This window comes from Sparus aurata, chromosome 4 (genome assembly GCF_900880675.1).
Source record: "Sparus aurata chromosome 4, fSpaAur1.1, whole genome shotgun sequence".
NCBI classification, from domain to species: domain Eukaryota; kingdom Metazoa; phylum Chordata; class Actinopteri; order Spariformes; family Sparidae; genus Sparus; species Sparus aurata.
In genome coordinates, this window is record NC_044190.1 from 23296082 (window position 1) to 23308754 (window position 12673).

The 12673-nt window shown below is 40.3% G+C and overlaps 1 protein-coding gene and 1 long non-coding RNA gene across 3 annotated transcripts in view; one reads left to right on the forward strand and one right to left on the reverse strand.

Annotated features, from left to right (window-relative positions):
* Positions 1-1116: 1116 nt before the first annotated feature.
* Positions 1117-5193, reverse strand: LOC115580724 (uncharacterized). Its single transcript, XR_003983908.1, has 2 exons — positions 4069-5193; positions 1117-3326 (listed from the first exon to the last, which is right to left on the reverse strand). It is a non-coding gene; the product is annotated as an uncharacterized LOC115580724 (long non-coding RNA).
* Positions 5194-6033: 840 nt separating this feature from the next.
* Positions 6034-12673, forward strand: part of dagla (diacylglycerol lipase, alpha) — a 41996-nt gene continuing 35356 nt past the window's right edge. Inside the window, exon 1 of one of the 2 annotated variants that reach the window (XM_030414136.1) lies at positions 6034-6969. The gene's annotated coding sequence lies outside the window, so the exon portion shown is untranslated. The remainder of the gene's footprint in view (positions 6970-12673) is intronic. The other variant, XM_030414135.1, reaches the window with a different exon arrangement.

The following is a 12673-nucleotide window of genomic DNA, read 5'->3' on the forward strand; positions in this document are numbered from 1 at the left end:
ATGAAAAGGCAATTGAGTGTAGAACTGCCACACAAGGTATTTACCCGAAGCTGTCACATTGTAACTATGCTAAATGGAATGACAATTGGCAGATGCCACCAAACAAACAATCCTGCCACGAGTGCAATCGTAACTTTTTTTTGGCCATGTAGACCTCAGAAGTGTGAGAGTATAAAATACAGACCGTGCATGCTTTATTGAAAAATCAATGAGTTTTGTTGCAGCTGTCATGGCAAGTCTAGTCTCTTTTTTTTGTGTGTATTCTTTTGAGAATACACAAAGAATCCTAAAGGTATTGGCTGGGAGGTTAAAATTTGTAACCTTAAGAAAACACCTTGCACAGTTCACACAGCTTCTCTGAGTGAGAAGTCTTATCATCAAGACTAAAGAAACATCTTTGTGGGTCTTCAGGTAGAGCACAGAACAGATAGATAATGACTTTTGTAATTCAGTGTACATATTGATTATTGAGGACAGAAATACCCACACACTGACCAAACATAAATATTTGAGCAAATATCTCTCACATGTGGTTATTAAAGAGTGATTAAAGTTAAATCACAAATGGCTGTGAAAAATAAACAAATACAGCTCACCCCTAAATATAATTTACTATGACTTTTTAGCTGAGTTTTAAGGATTGTGCTTTTTTAGGAATCTTTTTTGAAGCTTAGAGAAAGGCTTATAAGGCATTCAGTAAAATGTCATACATAAAAATTCAGAAAAATGTCATACATAAAAATAACCAACTCTAAAAGTTTTAATGGTTGTCAGCATGGCGGTATGACTTGTCCTTTGTAATTCAAAATTGGAGATGGAGTTATAGCAACCAGAAGCACTCACCATTAATCACAGAGTACAGAAAATGAAACTAGATTTAGTCCAAAATTCCTTAAGGGTTAACTGAAGAGGGTGTTTCAGCATGCTTACATGCAATATCCTAATTATTACATTGTCAGACAGTGCAAATTAATCATGCAAACTCAAATGACTGATGAGTGTAATTGGAAAAACATTTTCACCTCCAACTGATTAATAGAGCTGAGGCTCTGTCTACAAATGTATGATGCCAAATTTTAATTCATTTGAAATAAAGAGTGCAATTATTAGACAATAAATAGTCACTGGTTCACTGACTTTAATAAAGGTAAGATTACAACCTCTTTCTTTTTTTACATTTTACATTTCAGCGTTTGGGGGCAGAGGGGAGTGTGCAGAAGGAAACTATGTTAGAAATATATAAAAAATATATCATAACCAATCATTATCATCATTACAGTCATCATGAAAAAAACATAACCATTTCCCTCATCATCATCTTACATCGCCGTCATTGCCATCAACAACATCATACATCATCTTCTACAGTATTATTACATGTTTAATGTAATTTAACTTGCTACAGCACATGTGCTAAATGAGGAGTCCTATCTGAATTATTGCATTTATACGCTGTTGAAATTATGAAAATAGGATTTTCTCTTTTTTTCATTTGGTAAACTGTATCGTACAATGTGAGGTGAAGTTTGTTTGGTGTTGGCATACTATCTTTTGGATGTGTTTGGGGTGTTGACTATGGTGAATGTGCTATGTTTGTACAATATATTTGGCCAGTAATGTGTGGTAAAATTCATACTCGCCCTTACAACTAAAATCGAGTAATGGTGTGTGTCAGCTGTCTTTCCGCTATCTACTTATGCAACGTCTCCATGAGCTTTACATATGAGTGGACAATATTGTGTACAGCTGTACAGTTGAGTGTGTGCAGCATCAACATCGTGACTAGTTAAGGTTTTTTTTTATTTTTAATTTGAGTTAACTACACAACAGTAGTTCATCTACAACCCACTTTCCCTACAGCCCTAGGATGCTGTCATTACATTATAGTTGTACTGAGTTATTAATGAGGTTTTAAAAACAAGGATTTTTCCTAAAACCACATAAGGGGAACACAGTGAAGACAGAAACAACTCTAATGTTTTGGCAGCAGGCTTTAAACCTGATACTGCAACACTAATGGCCGCTACAGCTACATCGACTGTAGGATGTAAACAGATCAAACCAGCATAACTGTGGCTGTTGTTGTACGACATGAAAGGTTATTGATTTGTGACATCATTTGACGATAAAATAAAACTCTCTTATTCTAAAGCAATAGCTAACTTTACAATCATTCTTTGCAATATACTTGCATCTTCAACAGTCCTCTACATCCTATTCCTAAACCACTGCATGCTTATATTTCCTCTCTCAGAAAAGGTTGATATTTTTAAATAGCACTTTGCTATTCTCCATCAGATTTTTGTTTTTAGATATGCAGGGATTCAGTGTCTCTTCTGGTACTTGGGGGGGGGGGGGGGAAGAGAAAGCGAATCCCTTAACTTTGGCAATGATTTAGCCAAAATATGTGCAATACATCACAATGCATATTCCCACATGTTTTCAGGCACACTCTTTCAATTGTCTTATTTGAAAGTAAAATAAAACCTACGACTCCTAATAGCCAATATTAATATCGATACGTTTCAGTATTATGAAGTTTATAGAGTTTTTCATGATCGTGAACCAAGCTCATTTTCAGTGCGAGACTGCACAAATATTGCAAGCTTGTGTCAATATCTGTGCAAACTGGATTAAACGAGATAAAGCAGTTGGAAAAGTTATATTTAGAGAGTTTAGGCTTTTAAGCCCAGTACTACAGTGTGAGTTTTTTTTTTTTTTTTCAAAGATTATTACAATTCAGGTGCGATTCTGAAGCAATTTCATGCATATACTGTGTAATTATGCTCCATATACAGCCTTAATCAAAACTTGAATGGTTCGATTCACTACAAGTGAAAGCAGGTCAAAAATAAAAGTTGCACAGTGGCTCCCCATCCCCCATGTGTACCATCATAGTCTGTGAACCACTCAGCAATGATGCTGTAACTAATCAACCAATAAACACTTTAATTTGAGATAATGGTTTGGTTTAATTCCTCTTCGCCAGTAGCAACACTCCCAACAAGATGGCTCCTGCAGCAATAACAGCACCACCAATGAGAAAGGGTTTCAGGTGTTCCAGAGAGTCTGTGCAGCAGGCCGCAGCCTCGTCACCTGCTGCTGCTGCTGCCTCTGCTTCTGCTTCCCCATCCTGGGGAGGAGGATTCTCAGGCTCGGGGGCTGCAGGGGCAGGCTCAGACTTGCGTGGGGCTGCCGGCTTCTCTGCTTTGGATGCTGCCTTGGGCGCTGGAGCCCCGGTCTTGGCCTTGGCTTCCATGAACTCAGGGACAGAGGTGTGGTCTGGTCAGCAGGAGTCTTTATAAGGTCAGCTTTGTGCTGCTTCACTGAGGAAAAACAGCAAACAGACACAGCCAGATGATCCCACTAAATTTGGCTCATGTTCGTGTTATCTGCTCTGCTGAATGTAGAGACAGTGACATAGGAGCGAGCCCATGAAATCCACGAATCACTGTACGGCACTGAAGCAGTCATGTGGCAGTGAGGCCTGAAATGTGACCTTGGAAAAAGATGACATTGATGGGAACACTCCGATGCTCAGAGGACAAGGAACTGTTTATTTTGGTCACAGCAGCTGTGACATAACCTCCACTGATAAAAAAATTATGTTACAACAGCTTCCTGTGTAAAGCTTTTTCAATTGCTAGATCTGTAATGGAGGAAGAGGAAATGGTATTGCAGCTGCAGACCGTATACATAGCCAGGACTGAATCTCTGTTTCTTTGATCCCCGACAAGAAAGTAATCCAGATGCAATAACATGTAGGGAGAAAAAACAGAGCCCTTCCTCTGTCTTGCGCTCTGTTCTCTCACTGTAAAAACTGCATGAGTCATTTGTGCTATAAATGGAGGACAAGATGGAGGAGAGAATAAGGACTGTGGTGACTGCGAGGAAATCAGCGAAAATGCAAATGAGGAAAAAGAATGAAGAGAAATATGCACTGCTGAAATTTACGAGTGCATCATAGCAGCTATCACTTTCCAGAATGTAGGCTGTCTTTAAATAAAAATGCCTCCTACTAAATCCTGCAGTGATGTGTTGAGAGGAAAAATTATGGGAATTACATACCTGTCCAACAGCTCTGTAGAGATGACAAGGATAGCAGATAAAGGAGGAACTGCAGTGGCCTCTGGGAGTGAGAATGTCCTTAATATAAGAAAATGAGAGAAAGCGAAGAGATGGAGGACACAGAGCAGGAGGGAGGAGAATGAGCAAGGGAGAGGAGGAGAGACTGGGATGTACCACCTGGTCCACAAAATAGGGGGAGACTATTCTTTGATTACATCCTGGGTTTGAATGCCTTCTTAAATCTTTAACGAAAAAGTGTTATTTAAAGATGAAAGATTATCTGGACAATTATGAGATATAATACATGTTGCACATGGCTTATGTGAAAACAAGTTTGTGCTGTGATTTTTGAGGTACCGTGGAGAAGGAGCAAGTATCCAGAAAATGACATTTTTCATTGTTTTCACTGAGGTTTAAGTACTGACTTTCACTCCTGGGTGGGTTTAAGGGTTCACAGTGTTGAAAGGAATGTGTAGGAATTAATCAATTTTATACGCAATCCCATACTTTTCTGATAAAGAGCAGAATGACAGGGCTACAGGTAGTATACTGCTCATCTGTGGATTTTAACTCTCAACTAAAGCTGAAAATCAGAACTTAAGCCTCACTGCTTAATTTTAAAGCCAATGTGCTAAATGAATAAAGGCAAATCTCTTTCTCTATCCATGCATTCATTTTCTATACCCAGCATGCAATGGGCAAGAGCAACCCAACAGCATACACCCCAGGCACACCACTCACCATCATCGTCCCATAAAACTTATTAGGTCATGCTATAAGGAAATTAGTCATGTTTTAATCTAGTCTATTAAGGGGATCCCTCGTAAATCACATTCCCCCTGTTTGTACAAAGGTGCCCATTTTGTGGGAAATGTTGAAATGTTTGTGACATTATACCCTTTTATCCGCCAAACAATCATTTCATGTATTCATTATAGAAAATGGATCTTGTTGCTATTGACACACCAGATAAAGGCAGCTTTCAATCTATTTACAGACAGCAGATGCCTGCCACATAACCCCAAGCCGTGAGGTCAGCAGTCTTAGCAGGAGGTCATGTGAAAGTGAGGACGGGATTTGTGATGAGGGTTTCTTTTTCTCTAATTTTACAAAAAAAATAAAAAATAAAAATAAATAAATATATATTTCTTTGAAATTCTTGGCATATGTTTCGCCTGCTCGTCCGCATTTCTGACAGATGACACTACACCTATTTTCATGTGTAGATTCTATGACGTAACGCAGATCCACGCCCAGTGTACGTTGACCCAAAGAACGTCGTAATGTCAAGATAGTAATCGGTAAAATGAAGATAGCGTTGACGGTCAAACGCGTAGGCTTGCTGGATGACGTAAAACACACTGCCACGGTGAGTCATCAGGACTCCCAAATGTATTTTTGATTTGATAAAGTTTTGAAGACGAGATGGAAACCCCGAAGTGTCGCAAAGAACTCGAAAGTCAATCAAAATCAAACCTCTTCTTTTGTGTGCGCGCGCGCGCGCACGTGTGTGTGTGTGTGTGTGTGTCAATATGTTTTCCCTTGAATTATCCCTGTGTAAGATCGCATGAGAAAAAATGTGACGAGAAGAAAAAAGGGCTAAGAACAAAATGTAGACAATATGGATGACGGGTTAATTAAATCGAGTTTTGTGATAATAAAAAGGTAGCTTATACGTGTGCCTGATAGGACTTTTATAGAGGGGCGTCATTTTGACAGTTGTAAGGATATTTTTTATAGGTTTTGTACAAAATGCTGCTAAAAATCCAAGTTTATTCACCGCACGAGTCAATCTGTGCCTGCATCGCCGTTCCCGTCGCTGTGGTAACGACCTCTGATGTGATCAAAATGCTCCACTGCGCATGCGCAATTCATCACAACATCAAACACGATTATATTTATTTTCGCCTTTAAGGTAGTGTCATTTCTTTTTTAAAACTAGAAGCAGCGTTCCAAACAGACGCCTCCCTTAAAATGTTTAAGTAACCGAACAAACAAGCAGAGTAGGCTGTCAAATCCCCCCGGGGTCTCTCTGGGTGACTTCACAAAGGGGAGCGGCAGCCTCTCGAAAAACACTGCTCTCTTTGAGTCAGTCGCCGAATCCTTGATATTCACAAACCACCAGTGGCGCCCTTTCTCCGCAGGATTCTCCAAAGTGTCTGCGGGCTGCCATTTACGGAGACGGAGTCAGGTGTGCGTAAACAGAACACTGTATGGGATTTGCGCAGCCAAACACGGAAGGGGGGATACAGAGAATTCTTACGTATTTTTTTTGTTGGGAGCAAACGTCCGAGGGGTTGGGTCAGCTTCACGGGAAATGCTCCCTCCGTTCAGGCTACCCTTGCGGAGGTTCGGGAGTTGTCCGGCTGATGGCACACACAAGCTACTGACTACTACGTGAGGAACGAAGGGCTCGTCTTGCTCGTCAAACCCGAGGCACTGTCATCTTTCTGTGGACAAGAAATCATGCAGAGCTCCGACGGAGGGACGTGAAAACGACCCCGCACTCAGCTGGACTGCCAGCAGCCGACGACGTGTTGCCGTTGAGCGGAGGAGCGAGCCGTCAGTCTCCGGCGGTTTGAAAAGCGACCGTGTAATTGATTCGGCTCTTTGATGGCATGTACCGGGTCTGCCTGACACCCGACAGATTACCGAGGAAGCCCCGGCTCTTTGATGTCTCTTGGTCCATTCATCCCGCTGAAGTTATGACGTCTGTACGGTTATTATAATTCTATCCGTGAGACATTTGTGAATTCATACCTCCTCTCCTCCTCCTCCCCCAAAAACCCCCGAGCCGGTGTCGGGGAGAAGCGAGGCTGAGGCGGGTCGGCAGTCGGAAGGATATGGGAGAGCGAGCGGAACCAATGCAGAGGGCTTTGGCAAGGCATCGTCAAAATTCAGGTGAGCAACAGCAGCAGCAGCTACCGGATCCGGAGACTGACGATCTGAGCGATTACCTGCCTTTAGTTGTGTGCACATGCAGGGCAAGCAGCACGGACGGTGTGACCCGGCTTCTGTTCCGTTCACGTTTTTTAGTGCTCGTTTGAGACACATTTCTTAGGCCACATCCACATTAGCTAGGCCCACAGGATGCCACCTTAAGCAGCTGTCCTGATTTAAATCAGATTAGACACTACTGCCGCTGCTGCCAGTCGGACTTGTCGGAATCGCACGTTTGAAATCTGTTGCAAATTTAAACACCCAGGCTGCAGCTCACTACAGTTTCCCTGTCTGAGTTTTTTGTATAATTGTAAGTTATTATACAGCATATAATGATGACAGATGCCAATCACAAGTTACAAGAGTCTAAAGTAATGTGACAGTTGGCCTGTTGATGTGCAGTACCAGTACACTACCCCAAGCATTCACATGAATGAGTAAATATAGGTGTGAACTCTCTCTCTTTTTTTTTAGGTGACTGATCAGTCAACATCACTAGAAGACTTGACAAACCAGACATAAACCATAGCCTTCCCATGATCAGGACTCTCTGCTCTTAGTTTCTGCAGTAGATGACATGCCTCCCTCTTAAAGGAAGGAGCTGGCACAGCGACAGTAAGGGGAATGTCACACCTGTTTATCATGCACACTGAGAATATATTCACTGATAACTTGGGCCCTCCTTTTCTCACGACTCCCAGTTGTGGATACGTTTTTTCTCCGTTGTCGTTATGCTCACGCCACTCAAAAGTGCAAATGCCTCCACTAAGCATTGTTTCGCCATTAACGAACACTTCTAAGAGCTACGAAGAATAAGATACCATGAATGATATGGTTTTTCAAGAGCTGACAAGAGGTGAGTTCATGGAAGAAGAATGTGGAAAAGTGGGAATTGTAAGTCATTACACGAACTGTAGTCTAGACCTGTTGTGTTCTCCTGTGATATGATGAGGCATCGGACAAGTTTGTAATGACCAGAGGGTGCTTTTATGGCACACAGATAAGTAGTGGACTATGTCCCTAAGTCTTGTACATTAAAATGGATGTCTGCAAATAATAAAAAAAATTTATAAAAAAATCAATCCAAGCCAAGCCGTTGATAAAGTGCCATCAACAACAGTTTTTACACTTTGTTCTCTGGTTTCCCTGAAGGCTTCCACCCTAAAGGGATACCATTAACCTCCAGGGAGTGCTAGCAGATGCAGTATGTTTTCTTTCTGTTTTCCTCTGCAGTGTGCATGTGTGACCTCTTCTTGTGCCAGGCAACCTTCTCCTCTGCTCAAATATTGACCGATTGTTTTGGATTATTTGATTTGGCTGGTAACAGGTAGTAGGGCTGGGCGATGAGGCCTTAAGATAATATTACAATGTTATTAGGCTATATGTTGATATGCAATATGCATGTGAATGTTTTGAAATCTCCTAAAAAGCACATCATAAATGCTACAACTGGATGTATAAATGACAGATAAATGATTTTACTTTCACAGGCGACAAGTTATTTTTTATGAGTAAATACCTCTACTGATATTGCAACAGCATTGTAGGAATGACTATTAGTACTGGATATAATACAATTTCTGATAAATGAATGATCATCAGTAATGTGGACATGACGACGTCGTGGGTAACTGAGTATCAGAACAGTGTGGTGAAAATTACATCACTTTGCTGTATTGCAGCCTTCAACGCCAGGAAAATGCAACACTGTATCACAATATAGCAATTTCCAAAATCTAAGACTATGTGTAGTCTTATATCTTGATAAAAATATATTGTTGATATAATGCCAAGCCATAGCAGATAGTTTTTGGAATGGCACTGATTTGGGATGAAGCAGCATCAAAATAATTCATTTTGCGATATTTGATGCTTTGGTCCAGCAGTGAGTAGTATCAATAATGATGGAGCAAATCTCAAAAACACAATTTGGAAAACAGCCCTAAATGCATGTTTAAAATCCCGTTGCACGTGTTCATCAGTGATGATTAGGATCAAGAAGTATGCAACATTGATATGGACATGGACATGGCATAATGCAGCTTTTAAGAACCACCTGTTCAGTTTTGGTGGGATTAGAAAGAGTATAATACGACTACACTGTGACCTAAGATTTAGATATAATCATTCTGCAGATGTGAGGTAACTGTTTCAAACAGAAGTCCTGTGATAACATGCTGCCTAGGCTGGCATTTGATTTGTGTTATGGTTTCTCTTCTAGTTTTCTAATTTATGTTTCATCCCCAGTTTACCTTTTATCATATATGTTGTTCTGCCCTGAAAGGTCAAAGACTTTGTTAAAATCTACTGTTGTATCTTGCAATTGTAACTTTGACTGAAATTACTGACAATTTTAGTAGGTCTCATTTTTATTAAGAAAATAAATGACACTCCATAAGAGCTGTGCAATTGTCTGGAAATAACGCACATGTACTGGCAATTTTCCTTGACCATCATATATATTTAAATACCAAGTATATGTTGTTTTTGTATATGTGAAGTCTCAATAATCATAAACTCATGTTGATGTACAGTATATATGTGAATATGCTGTAACAAACACCATTTAGAAGAATATGAGTTGCAGTTTTATCGACGAGCAATGGGCATATGTTTTGTTGGAAAAGTTGTAGGCCTGTATGACCTCAACAGACTGTCTTTATTGTCGTGCCATGTCGTGATGGTGTGTAGGTGAGTGCTCGTGAGAGGAGAATGGATATAGGAAAACACCAAGACATGTTTACTCCCTCATTCAGGGAAATATGCCTCTACTAGATTGATATATTTACACATATCAGCTAAACTGAGGAGTGATTTGATTCAAATGTTACACTCTTAGATGCACTGCAAATATTTAGCTCAGGTGTAAATGTAATTCTTTGTCTGAGAGAATTAACTCAGACAAAATATGATATTCTTGTAGTCTATGAATATAATGGCACAGGCCCTTGAAACTGAAGTTAATTTGATTGTCTGTGTGCTGAGCACATGTCAGCATGAAAAGCAACCCTTATTTCTTTAAAACTTGGTAATTTGAAAGCAACAAAAATAGTTTGTTCTGAAAGTTTGGTTTAATTTGTGCTCATTTGTCAGACAGCTTGAAATTGCAAGTTTGTGAGAGATAGCACGCTGATTTAACAACGTTTACAGTTGTTGATAGCTCTATGTTCTATGCAGTCCATTGTTTATGTAAGATCTTTGCTTTGGCTTGTGGAGATGTAGATGTCATTGCATGCGTCATAGTTTCAGACTTGCTCTTTTTTGAGTATGACAGTGCATCATGGGAAAAAAAAAGCCATATAGAAAATGGCATTACTTCTTGATAACGTCCATGAGAAAGTATTGATGGTTTGGCAGATGCCTTGCAAGCGAGAGTGTGTTCGTGCATGTCCCCTCCCTGACAGACGTGCACGTATTGCAAAATCTATAAGCCGCAGAACTGAAATCATGTGATTATGCAGTGAAGCCATTAATAGAAAGCTGTTCAATACAAGAGTGTGAAAAATTTAAAGTACCACAATACATTCAGCACACTGCTGAAAACCTGTGGCTGCAGTAGTGTGATGCTGCAGTTATTTTCAGCAACTGACCAGATACAGATCTGTACATGGTTAGTGGCAGCTAGCTACAGACAGGTTGGCAGAATGCATATGTGAACCACCCAATATAAAGACAAATGAATGTATACATAAACACACACATGCAATCTGCAGTGCACATACTATCACATCAACTGAAAGAAGAGAAAATGGAGTGGGAAGAGGTGAAAGGGATTGAGTGGGTGGCAGTGGGAGAAAAAGATGGAGAAAGAGGCAGAGGGAGAGTAGGAGTGAGTGGCACATGGCTTTCAGTCTAAAAAAAGATGAGCAACACGAAACCAAAACCAGAATCTGGATTAGCTAGATAAGGAAGAGGAGGGGGACAAGGGAAGGCTCGAGGAGAAAATGTAGGTTTCTCCCGCACTGAAAATGGTGCAGATGCACACGCTCGGTTTCATGCTCATAAATGTCCTCTTAAATATGAATACTGAATGAGCGTGTGTGGATGGTAGGAGAAGGAGGAGAGAGCATGAGGATGGGAAGACAGAAGATGAGAAAGACAGAAGGTGAGATGGAGACAGCAGAGGGTGACATTCTTGAGGATGGACAGAATACCGCCATAGTGTGACAGAACAGGGAGAGACAGGATCATTAGAGACAGCAGGAGCGGATCCAGGGATGTGACAAATGCTGGAGACAATCTTGATCTGAGCTGAGTGTAACACTGACCCAGGCAGAAAAAGAGAGAGACTGGAACAGATGGATGTATGACAGAGAGCAGGAGACAGAGATATTTGGGACTGTGCTGCAGCCGTGCCAACCCCGACATAGCCTCATCATTTTAACCCCACCAAGCAAATATTTTCCCTTCCTTGTTTAGTTCTATTGATTGTGACACTATAATTGTGCACAATTAATTGTGCTGCAGTTTAAGCCTTTATAACCCGTTATCACATTATTTTGATGTGAGTGAATCCTGGTTGAACTTTGTGTACCAAATTTCATTATATGCCCCACAAACAGACTCCGACATCTGCACAGACACCATGACACTGTATATATATTTTATACCAGGATGTGTTCAGAAGCTTATGTTAATGACAGAGCTTTGTTCACCTGTGTTTTGTCGGACACACCTTAGTTTACATAGATGATCTAATCCCCTACAGGGTGCTGTGAGTGAAAGCCTCTGTATTCAGTATTGACATTTAGAGTCACAGTGTGTGAAGAGTGGCACTTGTGAGGAAAGAATCACATCCCTATTGATTACTTAAACATGTCCACAAGGATTTTTTGCTGTATCCGTTGGCTGATGATAGAAACAATTCAGAAATGTAGCTCTGTTGTATGCAGGGAAATGCACCTCAGTGGGCCTTAAAAAAATATTATTTTATTATTCTGCTGACTATATGGACATTTAATCGATTTATATTTAATCTATGTATCTAAAGTCTTTTCAGTTAAAAGCATGAATTACAAAGAAAAGTTACAAATCCTTACATTTAAGAAGCTGAAAGCAGCAAATGTTTGATATTTTTGTTTGAAAAATTACAAAGAATTAATCTTAAATTGAAATAGTTATCAACTTTTCTTCCACTGGACTAATCCATTAATCAGTTCCTCGCTGCAGTTGTACATTTCAGAAATGGAATAGATGTTTTAAATGTTCAGTCAAAACTCTTTGATCCATGCATGATTCCTGGAGAAGAGGTGAGGTCAAAATGTGATGCATTTTGAAGCACACCTTAGGCAATTCATGCTCAGTGCATCAGAGCAGATCATCCCTATTTTGGATGGACACCCACGGAAACACACACAGCTTCAGAATGGTGTGTAGTACTATCACCCACTTGACAAAGCAAAAGGGGAACAATGTTTCATGTTTATTTAATCAAGTGCAACAAAATAGACTGCACATTCCTACACTGGTACTGCTTCCCTGCAAGACAGCTGTTGTTTGTTGGTGGCTGTACCAGCATAAATATGTTTGAACTATTATGATAAACCCAAAGATTTTAGAGGCCATGCTCGACCCTAATTCTGTCTTTAGTATCTGTACCTGTTGCCAGGAAGGTGCTTGTTAGTCAAGTGCTTTTCACAGCAAAAGAAAAGTCAAAAACATGTAG